Source organism: Podarcis liolepis, assembly GCF_965112155.1.
Source record: "Podarcis liolepis genome assembly, chromosome: 13".
Taxonomy (NCBI): Eukaryota; Metazoa; Chordata; class Lepidosauria; order Squamata; family Lacertidae; genus Podarcis; species Podarcis liolepis.
In genome coordinates this window covers 3157051-3170839 of record NC_139573.1, presented here as the reverse complement: position 1 = coordinate 3170839, position 13789 = coordinate 3157051, and the positions used below count along the sequence as shown (strand labels likewise).

At 50.0% G+C, this 13789-nt stretch overlaps 1 protein-coding gene across 2 annotated transcripts in view; it reads right to left on the bottom strand.

Annotated features, from left to right (window-relative positions):
- NLGN2 (neuroligin 2) overlaps window positions 1–3404 on the bottom strand; it is a 67652-nt gene extending 64248 nt beyond the window's left edge. For both annotated transcript variants that reach the window (XM_083472589.1, XM_083472590.1), the window contains exon 1: window positions 3279–3404. The gene's annotated coding sequence lies outside the window, so the exon portion shown is untranslated. The remainder of the gene's footprint in view (window positions 1–3278) is intronic.
- Window positions 3405–13789: the final 10385 nt, after the last annotated feature.

The window sequence follows — 13789 nt, the reverse complement described above, 5'->3', positions numbered from 1 at the left end:
AGTCCTTCTGGCAGTGCGGCATAGTGGTTAGAGTGCCGGGCCTGGGAGAGACCCGGGTTCAAAGCTCAGCCACAAAGTGAGTCACTGCCTCTAAGCCCAACCCACCTGGCGATTAAATGAGTGTGAGAACTACGCACAGGCCATCTTGAGCTCCTGGGAGGGGAAAAGGCATGATATAAATGCCAGAAATAAGTCAGGACATTAGACATGCCCCGCAGGATCAGGCCCGCCTGGTCCACTTGTGTCAACAGCTCCAACTGCCCTGCTATTTATCGCCACCGACCCGATATTCTAAGGTAGACTGCCCCTGCGAAAGGAGGTTCTCTTTAGCGGTCACAGCCAGTATCGAACGAATACGTTTCTCCTCCGCAAATTTACCGAATCCTTGTCATTTCCCCTACTCCAAAGTGCCCGCTCTGTTGTACTGCTTCCTTCCACCCCCAGATTTGGGGGCTGGGGGGCTGGGTTAGCACACAAACTGCGCCCCCCAACTGGCAAATCAACTCCCCGTTCAGTTTTTGTTTTCTCCTCTCTTGGTGCAACGTTGCGAGTGAAACTTCCTCTTGTCCCGCTCAGAATCTGAAGCCACGCCAGCTTGGGCATCAAACAAATAACAAACTTAAGAACGGCAGAGCTGGAAAGGGTCCGAGGGGTCATCTAGCCTGACCCCACGCACTGAACTTTAATGTCACCAACACACATGTCAATTCTACACAATCTCTCTCTCTCACACACACACCAGCCCCAAAGGACAATCTAGGATGGGGACATGGCGCCTGCATGGCCACTCTCTGGACTCCGACTCCCATGATCCACAGACAGCGTGGCCAAGGGTCGTGGACGATGGGAATTGTAGTCCCCAAAACCCATTGCTATCCCAGGACCGTACCTGGGAGAGAAATATCTGCAGGCGTCCTAGCAACACTATCTAATCCAGGCATCCCCAAACACGTCCCCCCCCCAGCTGTTTTGGGACTACAATTCCATCATCCCTGACCACTGGTCCTGTTAGCTAGGGATGATGGGAGTTGTAGTCCCAAAACAGTTGGAGGTGCTTGACTCATCCGAAGATTCAGAAATGTTTTGCCATGTGTGTAATGAGGACCAGAAGACTGGGGAAATAAAAACAGGGGGATCTGAGGAACTCCCCAAACCAGCAGCAAAGAGGAATTCCCTTTTGATATATGGCTGTTATCCACCCACATGTAGGAACTTGTTCCCTGAACCCTCGATAGCGAAAGGGGGGGGGGGAGTCCAGCTTTGTCCGGAGGGATCACCAAATTTAGGAAGGCTTCACTGAGGCATAGGCCTTGCTGGGGGGAGGGCGAGAGAGCAGGAAATGGAGTGGAGGTGAGTTTGAGAGAAATTGGGCCAGAATCCTTTCTCCAACACAAACCCATTTCCCCATTCCTCTTTACTTTTTTCAAAGCGTTTTCCCAAGGGGACTCCTTGCCCCGCCCCCCGCCCCCCGCCCCCCAGGCCAAACACTGGCCTCCTCGTTTTAGGAGTCGATGGCCCACCTGCTTCAGTGTTGCCTACTCGGGCAGGCAGCAGCAACAGCGACCCCACACCCTCTCCATCAGGGATGGAGACAAGGAGCCCTGGCTTGAAAAGCGGGCGCCTTAGCGCTACCGGATTCCCCCAGCCGTGTTGCACCCCAGATCCACACACACACACAACACAACACTTTTGCTCTGCATCACAGCGGACAGGTAGAAAGAAACAGATCTACAGCAGCAATAGCTGACAATGAACAGGGATGCTACAACCCTACAAGTCTTTGCTCTAGCTAGTCCCAGGAGAGGGAGGCTTTGCTGAGGCTCAGCGGCCTCCGAAACCACCCCTCTCTCCCCTCCATCCTCTGCCCCAAATCCTGGGCCTGCCCCCCCAAATTCTGTGCCCTCCGAAAGCCCTCTTTCCCCCGTTCTGATGGATGGTCCTCAATCATTCCCCAAAGGGCAGATGGCTTCTTCCTCCTCAACCTGAGCTTCCATACATCCCAGGCCTGGGGATTATTCCTCCACACAACCGTTTTCCTCGCTCCCTCTCTCTCTCTCTCTCTCTCTCTCTCTCTCTCTCTCTCTCCTCACCGCCTTCCTTCTCTCCACATCCTCCTGGCTCTCACAGCAACCACCCCGCCATACCTCTGGGGAGATCTTCTCCAAAGGCTCCCCTCCCCCCACCCCAAAGGAAAAACACCTCTGACCCACACTGGCAGGGGGTCTCAGCCCCCTGCAAGGACTGCTTCTGGGGTCGGTCCAGGGGTCTGCCAGGGTCTCCTCGGTTGCCGCATCCAGCCTTGAAAGGTCTCTCCCCCCCCCCACCGTGTTGGGCCTTGGCTGAGCTGCGGGCAGGTGGGTGGGAGAGACATCCCCCCCCCCGCCAAAGGCTGGTCCAAAACGCTCCCCTGTTGCAGAGCAGGGTTAGATGGGGGGAATGGAGCAATGAAGGAGAGAGAGAGAGAGGAAAGGGGTGAATGTGAGAGAGAAAGAGAGCAGGGAATGGGGAAATTGTTGGGGGGGGGGCACGCAGAGAAAGAAATGACAGACCAGGTGTCAGGCGGAACAAGATGGATGGATAAGTAAGCAAAGGAAGACGGGAGCAGCAGCCAGGGCGACAGGCAGAGCAGGAGGAAGGAAGGAAGGAAGGAATAAAGGAATAAACGCTTTACCGGCCCGGCTCCTCCTTTGCAGAAGGATGAGAGGCAGCGCTAACACGAAGAATGCAGGGGAATAGCATCTATTTGTTTTCTAAGCCGGCTGCGCTGGGGGGCGACGCCAGCATTTTGCTCTAATTCCTCTGGAAAACGGGGGTGGGGGTGAGGAATGGGAGAGGGGGGCATTTTCCGTGTGGGGGCCCCCGCTCTGGGGTGGCAAGGAGGTTGGAGGGGGGAGAGGAGAGGCAGTGGGAGCGCGCGTGTGCCGGGGCCTACGTCCCTGAGTGCGTCCATTCAAATTGGGTTGCTGTTGTGTGTGGGGTGGGGGGGGGGAGAGATGGGGGGGGGAGAGAGGGAGAGAAGCAGGTGCCAGTGAGGAAGAAGGGATTATAGAAGTGGAGGGGTGAGGAATGGAGTCTTCTTCTTTTTGGGGGGGGGGTGATGGAGAGATGGAGCGGGCGAACGGAGGGATGGAGGCGCGCGGGGAAGATGGAGATGCGGGATGAAGATGGAGGTGCTGCCGGGGCCCGCGTGGCTCTGCGCCCCCCACCCCAGCCCGTCGTGGGTGGTCTGTGTCTCCCCCCACCCAAAAAAAACCCCCAGCGGGGTCGCGGCTCCTTACCGGCCTCAGCAGCAGGAGGAGCAGGAGGGTTGGGGCCGCCGGCGCCGCCGCCTGCGCGCTTCTCGGGGTGCCGGGGCCGCCGTCGGGGGGTCTCGTCCGTTGCCCAGCGCTGCCCGCATCCTGGGAGGGGGGGTTGGGGGGAGAAGGGAGGGAGGGAGGGGGAGAGAGGCTGCCTCTCAGCCGAAGGCCATGGGGGGGGGAGAGCGGGTGGTGGGTGGTGGAAGTGGGGTGCTGCCGGGGCGCACGGCTGGAGAGGTGGGTTGGGTGATCGTCCGCTGCTGCTGTTGCCTCCGAGGATGGAGAGGCCGGAGCCGGGCGGGATGGGTGGCCGGTGGGAGGTTCCAGAGGGCGCCCCCCCCGACGCCGCTGTGCCCGGCGGCGCCCCGGCTTAGGAGGGGAGGTGGCCCGTGCTCGCCCGCCGCCGCCGCCGCTTGGCCGCTCTCGGCGCCCGCCCGCCCGCCGGCCCCGCTGCCTGGCCCGCTCGCCTCGCCCACCGAGCCCGCATCAGCGGCCGCGTCAGGGAGGCGGGAGCCGAGAGCGAGGGAGAGAGGGAGGGAGGGAAAGGAGAGATGGAGAGATGGAGCCCCTCCCTCCCAACTGATACAGGCGGACCCCGGCCCGGAGGAGGGGGGGGAGAGGGAGGAGCGCGAGGGGGGAGGGGTTGGCGAGGCGGAGGAGATGGGGGGAGGGGAGATGGGGGGGAAGAGGGGAGAAGCCGAGGAAGAAGGAGGAACTGGGGAAGAAGAGAAGGAAAGGAAGAAAGAAGGGAGGAGAGGAGAGGAGAGGAGGGGGCTGCAGGACAGGGAAGGGAGAGGGGCAAGGAAGAGAAGAAAGGGAAAGGGGTGCAAAGGAGGAGAAGGAAGGGAATAGAAGAACGGATTGAGGAAGGAGAAAGCAAGAAAAGATGACTTGGAAAAAGCGAGGAAGGGAGTTTTGGGGAGAAGTAAAGGGAGAAAATTTTTGGGTGCGCAAAACAGAGAAGATCGGGGGGAGAAGGGGAAGGAAAGCGAAGGGGGTTTGGGGTGGGTGGGAAAGTGTGGGTGCAAAGGAAGGAGGGGGGTGGGAAGACAGGGCCAAGGAAGAAGAGAGCGAGGGGGGCCTGGGAAAGAGGGAGGGAGAGTTGGGGAGAAGAGAGAGAGGATGAAAGAAGGCCAGGAGGAAAGGATGGAGAAGGAAAGGCCCCGTTGAAAGGGTGAGAGGGAGAGAACTAGAAGGAAGGAAGGAAGGAAGGAAGGAAGGAAGGAAGGAAGGAAGGGAAAGGGGCAGCAAGTAAAGAGAAGGAGCTCTTGAGAAACGGAAGACTGGAAAAGGAGAAGGAGCCCAGCTGGGAATGGAAGACAGGAAGGTGGAGATGGAAGAAAGAAGCAGGGAATGAGAGAGAGAAGGAAGACAAAACAGCAGAGAGAAATCAAAGCTAAGGTGTCTCTTCTGCCTTGAGAATGCAACCCAAATAAGCAGTGCTTGGGCTCTGGCAAATCCCCAGTGGAATGGAGTTCCACAGGCCCTGCAAGGGCCTCTTAAGGCAGGAAAATTGAAGAGAAATGAACTCCCAGGTGGATGGATGGATAGGATATGGGAGAAGAGGAAGAGTTGCAGAATGGAAGGAACAGCCAGGGAAGAGGGGCTTGATCAGACCCCCCCCCCCCAGGTTGTGTCCTCCAAGTCTGAATCAGTCTGAACCCGGATTATGGAAGAAATGACAGCAGGAAGAAGGAGAAGGACCTGTGTCCAACCGCCTGGCAGGCGACCAAAAGAGGGAGATAAATAGATGGATATCGGATGGATGAAGTCAAAGCAGAAAATTCCCACAGACAGCAATATGAAACGAAAGAACGAGGGCGATAGCAAAAAGGAAAGGAGATAATGGAGGGGTGTCAATGTCACAACAAAAGGGAGCGTCTGCTCCCGGGGGGGGGCAGGCAGGTAAGAGAGTGGGGAGCCAGGACTCCTGGGTTCTATCCTGCCCCAAACTCCGCCCCGCACCGGTCCAAGAAGAAAGAAAAAAATGTGATTTGAAGCATGCTGATGGATTGGCTAAGGGCGATCTCTGGGCCCGTGAGAATTGTTATCGACAGGATTCAATTGACCAAAAACCCGGCACGAGACGAGCGGAAAGGCAGCGTCATCCTGGCCCTGGCAGATTTGGTTCAAGCTTGCAGCACGGGACGCCGCTAGGCTGGACTGGGTGGGCTTTGCGGCCCACCACCCGGTGAAGCAGAGGAGACAAATGCCAAGGGGAACGCATTGCTGGCAAATGTGCCTGCTTAGCCTTGGGTGCTCAGAGACGACCCGAATAAGCAGTGCTTGGGCTCTGGAGAATTCCCAGTGGCAGGGAGTTCCGCAGCCCCGATGCCCTGCAAAGGTCTCGCCTGGGCTCGGAGGAGGTCTCCGAGCCTTCAGATCCAATAGTAGTAGTAATAATAATAATAATAATAATAATAATAATAATAAATTTATTATTTATTTATACCCCGCACATCTGGCTGGGTTTCCCCAGCCACTCTGGGCGGCTTCCACAAGGACCAAAAATACACTAAGATGTCACCCATTAAAAACTTCCCTGAACAGGGCTGCCTTCAGATGTCTTCTGAATGTAAAGTAGTTGTTTATCTCTTTGACATCTGATGGGAGGGCGTTCCACAGGGCAGGTGCCACCACCGAGAAGGCCCTCTGCCTGGTTCCCTGTAGCTTTGCTTCTCGCAATGAGGGAACCGCCAGAAGGCCCTCAGAGCTGGACCTCAGCGTCTGGACAGAACAATAGGGGTGAAGACGCTCCTTCAGGTCTACTGGGCCTTTGAGGCCGTTTAGGGCTTTAAAGGTCAACACCAACACTTTGAATTGTGCTCAGAAACATCCTGGGAGCCAATGTGGGTCTTTCAAGACCAGTGTTATATGGTCCCGGTGGCCACCCCCAGTCACCAGTCTGGCTGCCGCATTCTGGATTAATTGCAGTTTCCGGGTCACCTTCAAAGGTAGCCCCACATAGAGAGCATTGCAGTAGTCCAAGCAGGAGATAACCAGAGCATGCACCACTCTGGCCAGACAGACAGCGGGCAGGGAGGGTCTCATCCTGTGTAGCAGATGGAGCTGGCAGACAGCTGCCCTGGACACAGAACTGACCTGCGCCTCCATGGACAGCGGTGAGTCCAGAATGACTCCCAGGCTGCGCACCTGGTCCTTCAGGGGCACAGTTGCCCCATTCAGGACCATAAGCTGGGCAGGTGCTAAACTGTGGAACTCCCTCCCACAGGAAACCACCAACTTGGACTTCTTGAAAAAGGAGTCGGGCATACGCTGCTACAGCTGCCCGAATGATTTGTGCCCAAAGATGGAAAGAAGAAACCGTTCTGACAAAGGGGGACGGCAATTAAAATTGACGGAGTACGCAGAAACGGCGAGACTTACCGGAAGAATAAGAAACCAAGAAGAGAGACTTTTAAAATGGGGAAAATGTATTGATTATCTGAATATATATTGTAAACAATTTGAAACATCAACAGGATTGATAAACACGTGCAGTAAGAAATAATTAAATGGGAAGATAAGGGGAAATTAGTAAATAGTTTCGAATCGGAGATGCAGTAATAAGAAGATACAAATTAAGTCACCACGGAAAGGAGGGAAGTTGAGCGAAATGTCAACTGAATTTTGTAAAGGCTTTGTTCTCCTCCTTTGCAATATTTGCAAGATGCAAAAATAAAATTTGCTGTTGAAAAAGGAAGATAAAGGAGTCTGACAAATTCATGGAGGAGAGGCCTATTGATTGGACAGCTGGAAACCGCAGGAGGGGAGAGCTGGGTCTTGTGTTCGAATCCTGCCCACTGGTTCTCCATAATGGGCACCTGCTGAGCCGCTGTGAGAACAGGATATTGGGTGAGATGGACTGCTGGCCTCTTCCAGCAGGGCTCTTCTGAGCTGCTCGGGGTCCAACACAGTGTCTTGCCTGGGGGCATCAGGCCCACATGTGGGACCCCCCTCCCTGTTTAATCAGCTGCAGGGGCTGCTGCTCAGCTGCTCCTGAACCAGGTTCGAGCTCCTGGAACCCCCTGAACCCGGGCCAGATTTAGGTTGGATGAGACCCTGAGCTACTGAAGGCAGTCTCACTCCAATCAGGAAATAAGCCATGGCCGGATTTAGGTCTGGTGAGGCCCTAAGCTACTGAAGGCAATGGGGCCCTTGATATGTCCAGCTGTCCTTTGTCAACAACAAGCTGTCGCTGTTTTTTGTGATGAATATATGCTATATGGTCATTTAGGGACCTCATAGGTATCTCAAGCCATTTGCCCATCTTGCCATGCAAGAATGTAAGGCAAAAAGGGACCCCTGACCATTAGGTCCAGTCGTGGCCGACTCTGGGGTTGCGGTGCTCATCTCGCTTTATTGGCCGAGGGAGCCGGCGTACAGCTTCCGGGTCATGTGGCCAGCAGGACTAAGCCGCTTCTGGCGAACCAGAGCAGCGCACGGGAATGCCGTTTACCTTCCCGCTGGAGCAGTACCTATTTATCTACTTGCACTGGTGTACTTTCGAACTGCTAGGTTGGCAGGAGCAGGGACCGAGCGACGGGAGCTCACCCCGTCATGGGAATTCAAACCGCCGACCTTCTGATTGGCAAGTCCTAGGCTCTGTGGTTTAACCCACAGCGCCACCCGCATCCATGCAGAATGTAGGCACCCTATGTATAGGAAAGAGCAAACCTGTGATATTTTAGGGAGCAGGCGGGGCCCATGACTTACATCCTAGGAGCCTACACAACACATAACACTATTGCTGTCTGTAGGTTTATATTTCATTTGTTTTTTATCTTAAATTTTGGAAATGTACATCCAGGTTTTTTCCCCTTTAAATTTTTTTGGGGCCCCCAAGAGAGTGGGGCCCTGAGCTATAGCTTGTTTAGCTTAGAGGTAAATCCGGCACTGGTCTGAACCCTCCTACCCCAACTCGATCACAGAGATCAGGTTGATCCTTCGCCGTGAGTTGTAGTTTCCCCCTTCCCACCTGACTGAGTGTCTTTTGAATGGATGGGCTCCACGCTATGGGGAAACCCAGCCAGATGGGTGGGGTATAAATAATAATAAAAATTATTATTATTATTATTATAAACCTATAGGCTTTTCGGCCTTGCCCTGCTAGGGCTGATAGGAGTTTGAGATCCAAAGGATTTGGAGGCCACTAACTCGGGGATGCCTGGTTGAGATTCTCTGCCTTGCCCACGGCCGAAAGAACTCTGAAATCCCCCAGAGGTTTTCACGCGGTGTTGAGGGTGGGGAAAGCTGTCATCAGAAGTGCCGTCAATACGCGAGTGACACCCGGCTCTATCTGTCTTCTCCATCTGAGATCAGGAGTGGCGTTTGAAGTGCTAGATCACTCCTCCGAGGCAGTGACAGGCTGGATGCCGGCCAAGAAACGGGAACCAAATCCTGGGAAAAAACTAGAGGCGGCGTGCGTCCCGAGTCCTTGAGTCCGTGAGGTGGGGAGACAGCCAGTTTCGGACACTGTTGCAGACCCTGGGAAGATGGGGCGCATCCCGTATGTGGGATATGTATATAAACTTTAAATTATAGTTAAATCTCTGGTTTTCCCTGTAGTGATGTATGGAAGTGAGAGCTGGACTATAAAGAAGGCTGATGGCCAAAGAATGGATGCTTTTGAATTCTGGTGCTGGAGGAGACGCTTGAGAGTCCCATGGACTGCAAGAAGATCAAACCTCTCCATTCTGAAGGAAATCAGCCCTGAGTGCTCACTGGAAGGACAGATCCTGAAGCTGAGGCTCCAAGACTTTGGCCTCCTCATGAGAAGAGAAGACTCCCTGGAAAAGACCCTGATGTTGGGAAAGATGGAGGGCTGAAGGAGAAGGGGATGACGGAGGACGAGATGGTGGGACAGTGTTCTCGAAGGGACCAGCATGAGTTTGACCAAACTGCGGGAGGCAGTGGAAGACAGGAGGGCCTGGCGTGCTCTGGTCCAGGGGGTCACGAAGAGGCGGACATGACTAAATGACTAAACAACAACAAAATATAAATTTTCTCTCTGCTCTTTTTGCTGGCTCATGTAGGACAGCATGGATAGTTGGCCCCGGTGAATATTTGACATTTTCTCCCCTTATGGCTTTGGTCTATAGGCTACCACTAAAACAAGGCTGGATTTTAAACATATTTTTTTATATATACAAATTTTTATCAGTTTTTGAACATATCATTTTCAACAGTAATTAAACATACTTTTACATCTTATTCAGTTTTTTTGACTTCCATCAGTCCTGTCTGAAAATTTTCCAATGTAGTCTCTTAGTATGCATTCCTTATATTCTCTCTTACATTTCAAACTCATAACCAATATCTCTGTCTTTTCCTACTGTGTAACACTTCATATATTTCTCCTTACAAAACTTCCTGTAGTCCTACTAGCGTAATTTGTCGATTACAGTTGCTCTTCAACTGTATTCTAACTTATATTTTAATCAACTGTTTCTTTGTTGTTTATTGCTTTTTAAAAATATTTCTACTGTATGTAAGCCGCCCTGAGCCTGGTCTTGGCCAGGGAGAGTGGGGTATAAATAAAGTATTATTATTATTATTATTATTATTATTATTATTATTATTATTATTATCATCATCATCATCATAGCTTGGGGGTCCTCCTGGATGAGGTGGCCTCAATGGCTAACAAGGTCTATCCCCACTTTTCGGGCCTCTGTGTTGTCTATCCCAGTCCCTCTACGTGTCCCTATTTTCCAGGGACATCCCTGCTTTAGAGAAGCTGCCCCAGTTTCTTATTTGATCCCAGAATGTCCCGCTTTTCCTTAGGACGTCCCTATTTTCATTGGAGAAATGTTGGAGGGTGTGGAGTTATTTGACCTCCTGAGCTGTCTGAAGGCAACCCTGTACAGTGGTCACCTTGGTTCTCAAACTTAATCCGTTCCGGAAGTCCGTTCCAAAACCAAAGCGTTCCAAAACCAAGGCGCGCTTTCCCCTAGAAATTAACGCAAAATGGATTAATCCATACCAGACTTTTAAAAACAACCCCTAAAACAGCCATTTAACATGAATTTTACTACCAAACGAGACCATGGATCCATAAAATGAAAGCAATAAACAATGTACTGCAGTCAAACAATCAGTCAGTCGGTAGCTGAACTGGGTTCCACACAGTCACAAAAACAAAACAAAAAAGAGGCACGAAAACAAAAAATAAATAGCAAAAACAGGCAGACCTCAGCGTAACACTCAAAACGGAGCATGTTCGGCTTCCCAAAAAAGTTCGCAAACCGGAACACTTACTTCCAGGTTTGCAGTGTTTGGATTCCAGGTTGTTCGAGTACCAAGGTGCTTGAGAACCAGGGACCCCTGTATTTTGGTTAAAAAATTAAATATAGGTGAAATAATGAAAGGAACATTCCCTGGATGGCTCGGTCCAGGTTTGGGACAAGTACTCATTGGCAAGAGAAGCAATTTAAAATCACAAAATAGACGTGGAAATGCAGTCTGTTAGACCTTTAAAATATCCCTGGAAGAGAGTTAAGAGCCTCGGACAGAAGGTCACCAGGTTGATGGACCATATGGTATTGATAGAAAGGACTGACAGAATCCGAGACCAGGGAGAAGAGACGGTGGAAGAAGATTGGAAAAAAAGTTTTAAAAAAATTATTTAGAGAAATGTTGCAAAATTAATGAGTGTTAGAAAAATGTTGGAATGAAATTATATTGCTTTAGTAGAAATGTTATAAGGAGTTAAGTATAAATAAGTTTTAGGGTTTTAATGGTAAGATAAGGTTAAAATAAATTAAGATAATTAAATGACAGAAAACAGTGAAAGATGGAAAGGATTTGCTGAAATAATTAATAGCTAGAATACAAAAAGGGAGGTGTGAGGAGGTCGATGAAACAAGTTAATGAAAGATAAAGATATGGAAATATTGGATGTGTTTTTAACTGCTTTTGCTTTTGTTTTTGTTTTGATGTATTGTGTCTTTTGCTTTTTTATATGTATTGTAATGTATTGATTTGTATTGTTTATTTTTTCTCTTTCTTTTTTACTTTTTTCTTTAATTCTTAAACTTTTAATAAATATTATTTTTTAAAAAAAATAAAATATCCCTTTCTAAGTTGCTCCCAAAGTTCCCCATAGAAAGAGACTGCACATTTGGTAAGTTAAAAATGGTTTACTGGACTTACAAATTCTCCAAAGGTCAGATTCATGTGCTTTTGCATACAGCAGCAAGAAAGGACAGGCACCTTAGACCTCCTCAAAACGGAAGCGCGTTCAGCTTCCAAAAAAAGTTCGCAAACCAGAACACACACTTCCGGATTTGCAGTGTTTGGGTTGCAAGTTGTTTGAGTACCAAGGCGGTTGAGAACCAAGGCGCTTGTAAACACTCGGAAGAACTTTCTGACGGCAAGGGCTGTTCAACCACGGAACGGATTCCCTCGGAAAGTGGTGAGCTCTCACCATCTGTCAGGGATGCTATAGCTGTGATTCCTGCAATGCATGCCGGGGGTTAGACTGAATGACCTTTGGGGGACCCCTTCCAACTCTACAATAATATGATTCTCCAAACCCATCCCAGAACTGTCTTAGAAGGGCGAGTAAGGAATCTTATAAGTACGTCAGGCCTGGGGAACATTTGTCCCTCTGGGCGTTTCTGAACTACAACTCCCATCAGCCTCTGGCCAGGCTGCCTGGGGATGGTGGGAGTCGTAGTTTAACAATGTCCAGAGTATCCAGTTACAGATAGGTAGCCGTGTTGGTCTGCCATAGTCAAAATAAAAAGAAGAAGTGTGCATGCACACGAAAGCTCATACCAAGAACTAACTTAGTTGGTCTTTAAGGTGCTACTGGAAGGAATTTTTTATTTTGACAATGTCCAGAGGAGCAAAGCTTCCCCACCTTGTGAAATATATCATCCTAAAATGGGTCCTGAAGGGGGATGATGAGCGAGAGAAAGAAAGAAAGAAAGAAAGAAAGAAAGAGGGAGGGAGGGAGGGAGGGAGGTTCTGTAAGAGAAGCGAAAGGATAAGTGTCAGAAGAGAGGGGAGGGTGTTTGAAAGTCGGATCTTTATCTTATCTGGTGCTCATGTGCAATACACAAGGCTAGATAACAGTCATCGCCAGTGGCGTAGCGTGGGTTGTCAGCACCCGGGGCAAGGCAAGTAATTTGCGCCCCCTAACCCATGGATTTGCGCCCCCTAACCCTAACCTCCAGATGTTGCGCCCGGTGCGGCCGGCCCCCCCTGCACCCCCCACGCTACGCCACTGGTCATCGCGATGGGTAAGGCCATTTTTATCACCGTATTTTTCGCTCCATAAAACGCACCTGACCATAAGACGCACCTAGTTTTTAGAGGAGGAAAACAAGAAAAATAAACATTCTGAATGAAACAGTGGGTGTATGATTTTGGTGGTTCACGCTGTGGCCACAGACATGTGATCTGATGGTGACCCAATGCAAAAATCCTGAGGATCTGTGCTTTGTAACCACATTTTTGCAGCCCCAGGAAACAGTAATATGAGCATCTTAGAAAACATTTCCATTTGATTTTGACATCTAGACATTAGACTGAAAAGAGAAGGATGGAGACGGGTTCTCAAACAGGTTCTCCTAACTTGATTTGGGGTGATTTGGCTTCCTGCACCCAATCTTTAAAATATATATTATATTCCATGCTTTTTTCTGGGGGGGGGGGCGCATACCCCTAAACATTTTGTGAATCTAAGTTTGGCCTCATTGAGGGGCAGTATTTCAATATGAGTAGGAAAATGAGAGCGCCCTAAACTTTTTTAAAGGAAAAACGACAACACTGATTATATTTATATAAATGTTCTTTAGAGCTTTTTTAAAAAGAAAAAAAGAGACACAAAATAGTTCCAAAGACTGAATCGGGGCTGACTGCCTAAAAATAAAAAAATCTGATCTAGGAGATTCAGTTTGTTTTTTAAATGGCATCTATCAAAACTGAACTTTAGAATTGAAGATCTGAGTGCTGGAAGTGTCAAATGGTTAGGTTCGCATTTTTGAAAATGTGCCTAAATTCGGAATTGGTGGAAATTTTAATTTTAAATTTCTGTGTTCCCAGTGAGAATGTTATGGTTGTTTAGGGTGTGTCCTGTCCCCCCTTATGCTCTTTTATATTTATATTTTTATTTATTTTATTCATGCAAGACATACATAATGAGTATTCTGACAATATTTTCATTATCGCACTACTGCAACTGTGGTCACAAAAAGCCTCCGTTCTGATCCTCGCAAACAAAACACGTGAAATGTTTGCAGAGCGTTGGAGACTACAAAACCTGTGATGCAGCATGGCACGATTGATCTCAACGCGCACGGACACTCTGGGTGAGCCCTGCTGCAATAGAAAATACTCCATGGGTCGGAGAAGGCGGTAGACTCCTTGCCACAAGCATTTGGAAAAAGTTAAAGACTACAAAACCTGTGATGCAGTGTGGCCGCGATGGATAGAGCCACGCACAAAAGCTTTGGGTGATGCATAGAAAATATTCCACGGGTTGG